Source organism: Bos taurus, chromosome 3 (genome assembly GCF_002263795.3).
Source record: "Bos taurus isolate L1 Dominette 01449 registration number 42190680 breed Hereford chromosome 3, ARS-UCD2.0, whole genome shotgun sequence".
NCBI classification, from domain to species: domain Eukaryota; kingdom Metazoa; phylum Chordata; class Mammalia; order Artiodactyla; family Bovidae; genus Bos; species Bos taurus.
The window spans coordinates 114,574,331-114,586,885 of record NC_037330.1 but is presented as its reverse complement, the minus strand read 5'-3'; the positions used below and the strand labels follow the sequence as shown (position 1 = coordinate 114,586,885).

Genomic DNA, 12,555 nt, shown 5'->3' with positions numbered 1-12,555 from the left:
CCCTTCTCCTGCATCCCTATCCTAGCAGAGGGCACCACCCATCTCCCCCAGCCGGTCAGTTCTGGAGTTGAAACAGAAATGCTCTTCTGGATGGCAGTGTTTCTCAACCTTGGTCCTACCGACATTTGGGGCGGGATCATTTTTCGTCATGGGGCCCATCCAAGTGCATCCCAGCAGCACGCCCACCTCTACCCACTGGATGCCAGGAGCCCCCCACCACTGCCTCAGCTGTGATGACAGAAGCGTCTCCAGACGCTGCCAGATGGCCCCTGGGGACACCCTTGCTGGAAAGGGCCAGGCGGGGAAGACCGCAGGCTCTGTGGACCACATGGCCTCCACTCGAACCATTCAGCTCCGCCCTGCAAAGGCAGACACAGCCACAGACAGTGTGCGCGGCTGGGCTCCGAGGAAACCTGATTTGCAGAGGCAGGGGGCACACCGGATTTGGTCCACTCGGTCCTGAGACCGCAGCCTCCTGGTCCTTCTCCGGACGCACCTGCTCTCTGGCGGGCTCCCCTCCGCATCCATCCCCTCCTTTTGGGAATTTCCCACGCATCACCTCAATATACTGCCTGTGGTCTGGACCCCCTACTCAATTTCTCAGGTATGAGTCCTCCTTGACCCTAGGAAAACAGAAATCGTTTGAATCCTAACTAGGAAGATAACGCCCTTTACCATGGGCCAGGCCCTGGGCTACAGGCTTTACCAACTAATTTAAACCTTTAGAACAGGTTCGGTCAGTAGAGGGAATGAAAGAGATTTGGGGAACCAACTTGTCCACAGAATCTGTGTGGGCCCCAAACCTTCATCCTATCCCGGGGATATCACGTGGACCACTTGCTGCTATCCCTGCCCGCTCCCCTGGCACCTTCCTCCTCCACCGTCCCCTTCGGTCTCAGACCCTCTGAGACCACAGGCAGGGCCATGGGACGAAGAGGTGGTGCTGGAGGCTCGCGGCAACCTGGACCAACACCGCCATCCCTGGACGGGCTTGCGTCTCTGTGGGCACACTGGCCAGGCGGAAATCCGGGCCAGCAGCCCTGGGTGGCACCTCAGCGTGAGACCCGCGGTTCTGAACACCCCGCAGTCCCGGTTGCCTCCAGCCTGCTGGTTTCTTTTCTGGAAGGTTTTCGCATCACAGTTAAAAATCATTAAAAATGAAAGAGAATATACTTTGTTTCTCATAAAGATGCTACGACAGAGATTTCTGGTTGATCTCTCCTTTATCAAACCCCAGAAACGTCAGGTACGATATCTTTGAAGCAGCAGGTAGCCCTTACGAGGTTTTCTGAACGTGCCCAAGAGCATAGGAAAAGGAAAAACAAAAGAGAAAGGAAGGCAGCAGCAGCATCATCAGTAGGAACAGAGCAGGGAGAGATGGGGAGGGTGAGGCCTGCCCCCCTCCACCACCTGCCGCCTGTCCTTTGCTTTGGATCGCAGAGTTAGACACGACCGAACGACTGAACTGAACTGAACTGAATGACAGTGAGATGAGGGGAAGGGGGGCAGCGAGTGTAGGGAGACCCCAGAGTAATGACAGTAGGAAGGAAGGGATAGGGAGGCAGGTACTGGGGATCCAGGGAGCGACCACCCCGATCTCCCCTGACCTCCTGTCCAGCCTGGTCTTTCTACTGGAGGCAAGCGAGCCCACCCCATGCAGTGGTTCCAGATGAACCCCCAGGCCGACCTCCCAGCAGGTGCAGAAAGGACACGAGGGGAGTCAGCACACAGGAGCCTGTCCATGGGAGCTCACTCATGAGTGGTACCCTGAAGACTTCCTGCAGAAACTGAGCATCCCAACTGAGACAGGAAGCGGGTAGGGTTTAGGAAAATGACGTAGTCCGAGGACACAACATACACTGATTGGAACCAACGAGGTCCAAGACGGCAGACAAGTGGCCCTCCACTAGACCTCGAGCCACAGAATACGCTCGCTGTAGCACACCAGCAACCTAAACCACACACCCCCACCCACAGGCGTCACGAGAGCGCCAAGGCCGAGCATAAAAGGTCAGAAAGTCGGGGAGTCGTCTTTGATGTCTTTCATCAGAGTCATACTATGACTCTGTATGCAGCTCTTTCGTCTCCTTAGGTAAGTTTATTCCTAGGTTTATTCCTAGGCATTTTCTTCTTTTCCTTGCAATGGTAAATGGGATTGATTCCTGAATTTCTCTTTCTGATTTTTCATTGTTAGTGTATAGGAAAGCAAGTGATTTCTGTGTATTGATTTTGTATCCTGCAACTTTACCAAATTCACTGATCAGCGCTAGTAATTTTCTGATAGGATCTTTAGGGTTTTCTATGTATAGTATCAAGTCATCTGCAAACAGATGAGAGTTTTACTTCTTTTCCAATGTGGATTCTTTTTATTTCTTTTTTTTCCTCTGCCTGCCATAGCTAGGACTTCAGAACTATGTTGAGGAACAGTGATGAGCCTATCTGAAGGGCAGCAGTGGAGATACAGACATAGAGAACAGACTTGTAGACACGTGGGGGTTGGGGAGGGAGGAAAGGGTGGGATGTATAGAGACAGGAACATGGAAACGCATACATTACCATATGCAAAACAGATAGCCATCGGAAACTGGCTGTGTGGCTCCAGGACCCAGACCAGGGCTCCAGAACCCAGACGGGCGGGAAGGAGAGGGAGGTGGGACGGAGGTTCAGGGGGAGGGGGCGTATGCGTACCCATGGCTGACGCATGTTGCTGTATGGCAGAAACCATCACAATATTGTAGAGCAGTTATCCTTCAATTAAAAATAAAGAAATTTAATCATAAAAAGGTGGGGTGGCTCAATTCCTGGAAATCCCCACCCCGTCCCCCAAACAGCTAGAATACTCCTCCCACTCATTAGCCTACGAAATTACCACCCCTTGAGAGTTCCTTGGACTCTCAAGGAGATCAAACCCATCAATCCTAAAGGAAATCAACCCTGAATATTCACTGGATGGACTGATGCTGAAGCTGAAGCTCCAATACTTTGGCCACCTGAAGTGAAGAGCTGACTCACTGGAAAAAATCCTGATGCTGGGAAAGACTGAAGACAGGAGTATAAGGGGGCAACAGAGGATGAGATGGCTGGATGGCATCATTGACTCAACAGACATAAGTCTGAGCAAGCTCCGGAAAATGGTGAAGGACAGGGAAACTTGGAATGCTGCAGTCCAGGGGGTCGAAAAGAGTCGGACACAACTTAGCGACTGAACAACAACAACAACACATAACCGACAACCCCATACCTTGGATGCCCCTCACCTTCTGAGACGGCCCACCCTCTGTCTATGGAGTGTGCATCTCCCTGGATAAACCTTTTTCCTCTTTACCATGGCTCACTCTTGATTTCTTTCCCGCAAGAAGCCAAGATCCCACATCCAGCGGTCGTCCCAAGGACTCAGACGTGACCTGGGATGTGACCATCCTCTCGGGCTCCACTCTCTATCCTGCAACACAGGGAGGGCAAACTATTTCCTAGCGATGCATGCCAACCTGCCTCCCGACAAATACAGATGACTGGTTCTCGAGTTACGTTACGTCCTTTGGAAATGTAGAGATCCCAGGTAGAAGCAGTGTCCATCCTGGCCTTACTTGGACTCTGGGATGTGTCCCGCTGATGGACAGTTCAAGAACCCTGCCTAGCCTCCCACCATCTGATCCCAGCTCTTGTCGCTGTGGGGAGCTGTGTACTAGTGTTGGGGTCAGAGGCTGCTCTAAGCTCCCATTAATCACGGTTGGGCTTCCGAAGCACCACCTCCCTCATCGGTAAGAGGAGGCCATGGAGCCCTACCTGGCCTGGCATCACCTCTGGGAGAAGGTCAAAAGGTCAAGAACAAATCCGAGAGCTCTGCAAACTGTAAAGCACTCTGCAAAATTTCAACAGTGAACCTATGGAAGAGCTCTTCGAGCACTGCGCAATACCGTCTCCTCCCTGAAACCTCCTCGGCCAAATCCACAACAGGCCCAGACCGCACACACGGTGCATCAGAAGCCCACCTCCCCTGAGAGCCCATTCCCAAATTCCTCTTCCCACGGCCCTCAAACCTGAGCACCATGCAGACTGACAGTTCAGGAGGGCCCCCTCTCTCCAGCCACCAACCCACGGACAGCCTGCTGGTGGCCCGGACCCTGGCTTCCTGTCAAACACCCGCAGAGCATCTGATTTTCAGGGGTGGGACAGAGGAATCTAACAAGGGCTATGGGCTTTCTCTTTAGAAAACCAGCTATATCTGTAAAGTTTTGCTTGACATGTTGGGACCTTAAGGACCCTCTCAATAGGCTGCTAGAAGTCCCATGGGGACACGCCTGCTATTGATGAAGATGATGTTCAAGGGGCCGAGGCTCAGACCACGGTGACACCCCAAGCACACCTACAGCATCAATCAATGCTTTTCACAATTACTTTAAAAAAAAACCAAAGGCAGAGATGAGGCTCTATGTTCACACAGAAAAACAGCAAATGTAAACAGGATTGATGGTGGGCAATGATGAAGCGGGAAGAATCAGGTTTATGGAACCCAAAGTCCAGGGCTGCCCAGGAATTGGGGGTGGGGGGGTGTCCTGTCCTCTAGGAGCCAGGGCGAAGGGCTTGAGAAACTGTGTGAAGTGTCTGGGGCAGGGCAGCCCTGGGGCCACATCAGTGACATGTTCAGTGACTGATGCTCGGGGGCCCCTAGATACAGACACACGCCAAGGGAGTCCCTGGGAGGTTAAATGGCTTACCCATCTGGTGGGGTGGCAACCTCAGAAGGAGGGAGGCAAAAGGGAAGGAAACAAGGAGGATGGGAGGGAGAGAGAGAGGGAAGGAGGGAGGGGAGGTACATTTGCATAAAGGCCCGGGGGAGGGTGAAAGCTCGCCTCTCCTCACTCTGCTGGGCGCTTCACTGCCTGGTCCAGGCGCTCCTCCAGCCTGGACACCCCATGGCCTTGTCCCCTCCCTCTGATGGACCAGCAACGGACCCCACTTGCAGGTCAGCCAATCCACCATCTGCCTCCAGACCCAGCAACTGAGGACCTGCTCCAAAGGGTCAGCGGGCCCCAGCCCACTTCCAAGAGCAGGGAGCTGAGAAGGGCAAAAGCACCCCGGGGCAGGTCCTGCTCACAGACTGCCGGACCGTGGCTGGCGGCCATTCCTCTGCACGCTGGCTGAGCGACAGAGGCCGGGTGACCGGGGAACACGCCACACAATTCCTGAAAAGCGGTTTCATTTCTCCAACCCTGGTTCCCAGGTCCTCTGCGATCTGGGGGCTTGACCTCTGATCTGGGGGCTTGACCTCTGGATGTTTCCAACAACCCTCCCGCTGTTTCTCTTGAGCAAGCTGGAGTGCCTATTCCATTTCTTTTTATCTGAGAACCTTCTGACCTGGGCTCCGTCTTTACAGGTGAGGAAACCGAGTTTCAAGGAAATTAGTTTATGCAAAATGCTTGTGCTCATTATTGAAATCTGTCTCTGCCTGGAAAAGATTAAAGCTGTAAGTTTTTGGCAGAGATGTTTTTCTGACTCCAAATAGACATTTTTCTGACCCAGGAATGAAACACATTCACTCTGTCCTTCCTGAGTTGCAGCTGGCCCAGTCAACTTCAAAAAACAGATGAACGAAAGGGGAAAACTCCAGCCAGGGATGGGGACCCGGGGGGTTTCTGATTAGATTGGAAAGTGCTTTGTAGCCTACGCAGGTTTCAGCAGGAGACTGGAAGGCTCTGGAAATAAACAACTGCGGGGTCTTTCTTCCACTCACCTTTTATCTCCATGGCCTCAAGTATGTCAAAAATGTCTCAGCGGTCCCCATGCCACGCCTGCTTTAAGAAGAGTGAAAACGCAGGCTGGTGAGGAAACTAAAACGCAAGGCCTGTAAGACCACAGAGGCTGTTTTCCGTTTAGTGCCTCTGCCCAAGTACTCAGGGTTCTCACCCGCCCGCATTCCCCGGACTTCACTCTGGTGGCCCCTGACCTCACGGTCAATATGAGGTTTTTAATTTTTATTTAATATAAAATTTAAACTTATTTTAATAAATATTTTTAATTTAATGAGGCAGCCCCGATGTGACTGAGGCTCACTCATGCAGAGCTTCCCAAAGAGGCTGAGCACCGCTTCACATTCAAGCGATGTGTGGCCAGGTCCCTGCAGTGGTCCAGCTGCTGATCCCCTGTGATGACAGGCCTCACCTCCAGGGGGCGGCCTGCAGGCCTGGGTGTCTGCAGTTAAGGATGCTGGCCTTGGCTGCAGGAAAACCGTCCAATTCAAACCTCAAGAGTTAACCCCTTAGTGGCAGGGCAGGAGGGCAGGGGGCAACAGGAGTAGGCCCTGAGGGGGAGCGGGGGTCTTCTTCTGAGGTGATGGAAAGGTTCTGAGACCAGAGAGGTGCTGGTCACACGACACTGTGCACTAAATGCCAACTGAACTGTATACTTTCAAATGGTTAGTTGAATGCTATGCAAATTTCATGTCCCAAAACCCAAGCTCACCTAATCAGAAAATCTGGCGATACACAGTCTGAAAAGTAACCCCTGAAGAGCAAGAATCTGTCTGAGTGTCCACGTGGACGAGACCTTGGCCAAGGCACTCCCTACAGGGAGGGTGGACAGGTCCATGCAGCTAGACAGCACCGATCTTTGAGACCACCCAACTCACTTCCTAACTGCAGCCTTGATTTTTAAGTAAATTTACAGTTTTAAGAGAAAAACTTTAACCTGTTTGATTCACAAGTGATTTCTACTGGCCAGAGGGGGACTTGGGGATACTGGCCCCATAGCTCATGTGTCCTCCCAGTAAGGAAGGATGACTTGGTACACACAAACAAGCTTATTAATAACCCTCTGAACCTGAACTTGAATGGGGCACTCTCTGAGCCTGGCTTCTTGTCTGTAAAATGGACAGGACGTGTTCCTGGGCGGCAGGAGACCTAACATGCAGACAACAGGTGAGCGAGGCTGGAGCTCCCGCCTCCATGGCCATTGGCAGGATCATGGGAACTGGCCTTGACCCTGGTCTCCCGCTGAGCCCCTCTTTGGTTGGCATACTCAGGCCAAGTTCTGCTATTTGCCGGTTACGCTGGTCCTTCACACGAGTCTTAAAGTGAAGGGAACTGGAATCAGGCATCATTCCTGCTCCCTCACCTGCTCCATCACCTTTGAACAGCAGCATCCACTGGCCTTTTAATAAATGATTTCTGGTGGCGGTAACAGGGGATCAGTAACAGGTAAAGAACCTGACGCCACGTGAGTGGAGAGTGAAGTACTAAGTCGCTTCAGTTGTGCCCGACTCTGTGCGACCCCACGGACTGTAGCCCGTCGGGCTCCGCTATCCATGGGATTCTCCAGGCGAGAATATTAGAGTGGGTTGCCATGCCCTTCTCTAGGGGATCTTCGACCTAAGGATCAAACCAGCGTCTCTTAAGTCTCCTGCATTGGCAGGCGGGTTCTTTACCACTATCGCCACCTGAGAAACCCAATGTGTATGTAATTCCACGTGGGTGGAACTACATGCAAATCACAAAATTAGGCACTGGTGGCTCAGACAGTAAAGAATCATTCGGCAATGCGGGAGACCTGGGCTGGATCCCTGGGTCGGGAACATCCCCTAGAGAAGGGGATGGCTACCCACTCCGGTATTCTTGCCTGGGGAATTCCATGGACAGAGGAGCCTGGTGGGCTACAGTCCATGGGGTCGCAAAGAGTCAGACACGACTGAGTGACTAGCACTTTCACAAAACCCCTTGATGCCCCTCCTCACAATGAACTTAGGACAAATCAGATCTTGAACATTAAGAAGCAAAGAGAAAACACTTCATTTGTGTGTTTTCTGTAGGGGGGAAAAAGCCACAAAAATTGGCCAAATGTGTGAGGATCCCTTTCTGGCCATGGCCAGTGGGTGGTCTCTTTAAATGCTGGGAGACACACATCCACTCCCTAAAGCCCCCACGGCTGTCTGCCATCTCCATGGCCAGGAGAGGTGTGAGCCCCTCTCTGGGAGCCCTTAACGACAGGATGGAGACCCCGGGGGCAAGGCCCACCCACCCTGCTTCCTCTTCCCAGGGGTCCTGATGCCCTGGGTACCCTGGCTCACTCCCAGAAAAAGCAAACCACATAAATGACACCCAGGAAACTGTTGGAGCTGAAAAGGGGTCCTAAGTAGAGCTCCCTGTTGACCTCCTGCTTTGCTCGAGGGGTCCACCCCGGCCAAGCTGTGTCCTCAATTCAAACCCAGAGGGGGTAACCTGGGGAGGGGGGCCACAGGGCAGGGAGCCCAGCCACACCATCCCTGGTATCTACCAGGGTTATCTCCAGAGAAGAGCCAAGCCACATGCTTGCTGTTTGAGTTCAGAAACCCCAGCTTTCCGGCCAATGCCAGTCCAAAAGAATGCGAGGAATGTGGATGCCTTTCACTGGGTTTCACTGCAAACCCAAACAGATCGCAACCTCCAGGGCAAAGGCTTGCTGACAGCCACTTCCTGGGCAGAGGTATTTTAAGTCCCTAAGACCTCAGTGGGGACCAGAACACTCCTGAATTCCTCACCCACTATTAAAAGCCCCAGGGTCATAACCTGCAAACCTCCTGCAACATTCTTTCTTTATAGCAAAGGCTGATACTGGAAAACAAAAAGATATGATATAAAAGGTGTGTGGGGGGGGGGGCGGTGAAAGCTGAAACAAAATCCAATCAGCTGCCTCCCAGGGAACAGAAGACATACAGGATTTAAGGATAACCTGCACTTATTCAGACACTTTATCCGGAACAGCTTTTATTATTCAACTGGGTCCTGCAAGGATTTCCTGGCTTCCCTGGTGGCTCAAATGGTAAAGAATCTGCCTGCAATGCAGAAGTTCTGGGTTCAATCTCTGGGTCAGGAAGATCCCCTTGAGAAAGGAATGGGAACCCACTCCAGTCTTCTTGCATGGAGCATTCCAGGGACAGAGGAGTCTGGTGGGCTACAGTCCATGGGGTCACAAAGAGTTGGACATGACTGAGCAACTAACATTTGACTCTACAAGGCAGCAGGGTCTGGGCTCTTCCATCTCAACCCCCTTCTTCAACTTGTGTCTGCAAATGACCCCCTTTCATTATATCTGATCCTTTTCACCCCGAGTTGGAAAGTCTCCTTTGTTTTTAAACATGAAGTCTGCACCATGTTACCTAGATAATCTGACCCAGCTGATTGTACAATAGATGGTTTTTCCTACTATTATTGCAGGTCATGGGGATAAAGATCAAGAACAGTGGAGAAAATATCTGAGAACGTTCTACCCGGCCACCATTCACTCTCCCTTCTTTCTGCCAACTCCTTCCTCCTGAGCAGTGGCTAAAGCTTCCTGCTCACGTTTTCTGCCAACCTCACACTCCTTTCCCAGGACACACCTGTCCCAGGGCCACACAGAGCCAAAGGCATCGCATCTCATCACTGGTGGCCATTGTTTGGGAAGCTCGGAACCTCTCCAGCTTTAAGAATAAAGCTTCTTTGTGCAAACACACAGGACAGCCAACCTGGGCTCCGTCCCCCCGCTGTCAGGGAGGCAGACAAGCTGCCCGGCTGGTTTCTGGGCAGAGAGAGAACGTGTCATCGGTGGACACAGAGGGAAGTCACCGAGGTAAACAGAAACCCGAAGCTGTTCCGGGAACTTGCCCGTGCCAGGAATGCCGGTGACCTCTGACCTCCTGCAGGCACGTGGAGCGCTGACGAGGAGGAGGTGAAGACAGGCCTGTGCGGGGGGATGGACGGTACTGCAGGGTCTCGGGGAAGCGACTTCTCCCTCCTGAGCGGCTCGCAGGAACTCCGGGCACACCCTCTCCAGAGGGTGACGCCACCCCCTCCGCGGGACAGGCCCTGGTGGGGGACAAACTCAGGCGCCCTGCCCGCATCGCTTACCTGCCACCGGCCCCAGCTCCCTGACGTCAGAGCACCAGCCCCAGGACGCAGCCTTCTGTCCAGAGAAGGAAGACGCTGCAAGACAAAAGGGGAACTGAGACTGAGAGCCAGAGTCTTGTGCTGCTGAAGAACTCATTTCCACCTCTTTCCTCCAAGGCTCTTCCACATCTGGAGCCAATTACGCTGGCCACTGCGTTTACCAGGGAAGATGAGGGTGGTGGTGGATGCTGGAATCTGCCCTGGAACCCTTTCCATTCTGGCCGCCAGGTGCGTGGCCGGCTTTCTAGAACCCCCTCCCAGAAAGAGGCCCTCCTCCACCAGGTCACAGCCCCGCTGGGGCAGCCACTCTGCCGTAAAAGGATGCCCCCCACCTCCTACCCAACCCGGACAAGTGGGAAAGGGCTGTCCAGGGCTGGAGCATCTGTGGGGTCTCAAGGGTTACCCTCTGCATCCCCAACCTCAGGTCCCTTCCAAAGGGTCTGACCCCAAGAGTGCACCCCAGTAACCTGCACCACAGTTGGCTTCCGGGAGCCCAGGCACCACGAGGGCATTTTGGGCTTGTTTCTTCTCAAGGCTGTATTGTCTTCCCTCACCTGCTATTACTTCTGCAGAGATAGGCAGTGCAGACTCAACAGAATAATCTTATCAGCTAGACCCAAGAGATGGATTCCTTGATGGCTTGCCAGCAGTGGGGTTTCCTCCCCACTTGCTGGTCACTTAGGAGGCGGTGACTAACAGTAACCAAGGAGCCCACGTCCGCAACAGGTTCCTTAAACAAGGGTGATGATGGACGGTGGGATCGAAGGTACCATCGTGGCACGACACCCTGGCCTTCTGGACGGGAGTAACAGCTGCTCCAGGATTTACAGGAGCCCCGCATCCGGCCAGCCTGTGAAACAGGAGGAGGAAATCCCATCCTGGGCACCTTCCCTAAATCACTGACCTCCCCTGGAACAGACCCTCGGCCACGTTATCAGTCCACATGCAATCACAAGGAGCATCACAGGAGGGCAAGAATTATCCCGAGATGCTGGGGCAGCTGGCTGGTCTCCATAGCACTGTTTCCTCCGGGGCTTCCATGGCGAAATGAATTCCAGATGCACAGAAAGGTGAGAGGACGGGCTGGGAGGCGTGGAAGGAAATCAACCAGAAGGAAAGAGAAAACCCAGCACTTGTACACTTAACTCTTAAGGTAGAGACAGACCTAACGCACAAGGAACGCTGGACACACAAAGGCAAAAGGAAAAACCCCAGTGAAATCAACGAATGCTACAAAGAGGCAGCAACAACCTGAGGAAACATATCTGAACGTGACTAAAGATTCAGACCCTGAGAAGTTCAGAAAATGCAGGTGGGGTAGGACGTTCAAGGCTCAGGATGCACAGGCCGCTGTCCACCCATCACCTGGATTCTGGGTGCATCTGCAGACCTTGGCGTGCCATCGAGTTGCTCGCGGGACCCCAAAGACAGTCTAGACAGGGCAGATGAGAACCTCGTCACTTTGAAAGGAGCGGAAGTACTGAAAAGGCCTGGGGGGAATGAAACAGTGCAGGGGTGGCCTCTCAGAAGTGGGTTTTTGGTATTTTAATGCTTGTTCCCTGGTGGCTCAGTTAGTAAAGAATCCGCCTGCAATGCAGGAGACCCTGGTTCGATTCCTGGGTCGGGAAGATCTGCTGGAGAAGGGATAGGCTACCCATCCTAGTATTCTTGGGCTTCCCTTGTGGATCAGCTGGTAAAGAATCAGCCTGCAATGTGGGAGACCTGGGTTCGATCCCTGGGTTGGGAAGATATTCTGGCCTGGAGAATTCCATGGACTGCATAGTCCATGGGGGTGGCAAAGAGTCGGACACGACTGAGCGACTTTCAGTTTCACTTTCGATGCTTGTTCAGACTTCTCTAATCTTTCCAGTTTGCTCTATGGTGTGAATAGCATACATCTCTTTTTTTTTTAAGTCACTGTATCAGCCTGAGGGGCTTCCCAGGTGGCACTAGTGGTAAAGAACCTGCCTGCCAACGCTCGAGATGCAGGAGAGGCAGAATTGATCCCTGGGTTGGGAAGATCCCCTAGAGGAGGTAAATGGCAACCCACTCCAGTATTCTTGCTTGGAGAATCCCATGGACAGAGGAGTCTGGCGGGCTACAGTCCCTGGGGTCACAAAGAGTCGGACATGACTGAAGCGACTTAGCACGCACACATGCACCAGTCTAAGAACTTGGGTGTCTCCTTTGCTTTATAAACCATCCTCTCCCCGGCATCTAGGCTGGGGGGACAGGACTTTCTACCCTCCCTCCTGTCCAGGTGCCCACTCTGCTGAGCCTCTTACCTCTGCATGGGTCCACCTGCAGGCCCTTCAGGAAGGGCGAGAAGGGGTCGGGGGTTGGCAAGGCCACAGAGTCTCATGCAAAGAGCATCTCTAGTAATAAAAAGCCTCTACTTCCCACATCTACATCACGGCTCTCCCTAAAGCCCATTTCCCAGATGCAAAATAGCTGTGTGCTCTGCGCAACCAGAGGAGACCACCACCAAGTCTTTTATGAGAAGGGGAGGACTTTATGAAGAGGGGAGGAATGCGTTTCCTCTCCCATTCCAATTACAGCATCCTCAGTCAATGCAGCTTTAAGTGCTGGATCACTCAGCATTTTGGGCAAGAGCCTAGGAAACCACTGGGCTTTTCTCTTGCTCACTGCAGCAGGC

At 52.9% G+C, this 12,555-nt stretch overlaps 1 protein-coding gene across 8 annotated transcripts in view; it reads right to left on the bottom strand.

The window, feature by feature from the left end:
• SH3BP4 (SH3 domain binding protein 4) overlaps window positions 1-12,555 on the bottom strand; it is a 98,703-nt gene that overhangs the window by 47,070 nt on the left and 39,078 nt on the right. For 3 of the 8 annotated variants that reach the window (XM_059884540.1, XM_059884543.1, XM_005204956.5), the window contains exon 2: window positions 9,861-9,935. The exons of 1 other annotated variant lie outside the window; for it this stretch is intronic. The gene's annotated coding sequence lies outside the window, so the exon portion shown is untranslated. Of the gene's footprint in view, window positions 1-2,688; window positions 2,749-5,734; window positions 5,796-9,860; window positions 9,936-12,555 lie in introns of those variants that run through there. 4 more of the 8 variants (XM_059884541.1, XM_024989083.2, XM_059884542.1 and 1 more) reach the window with 4 other exon arrangements.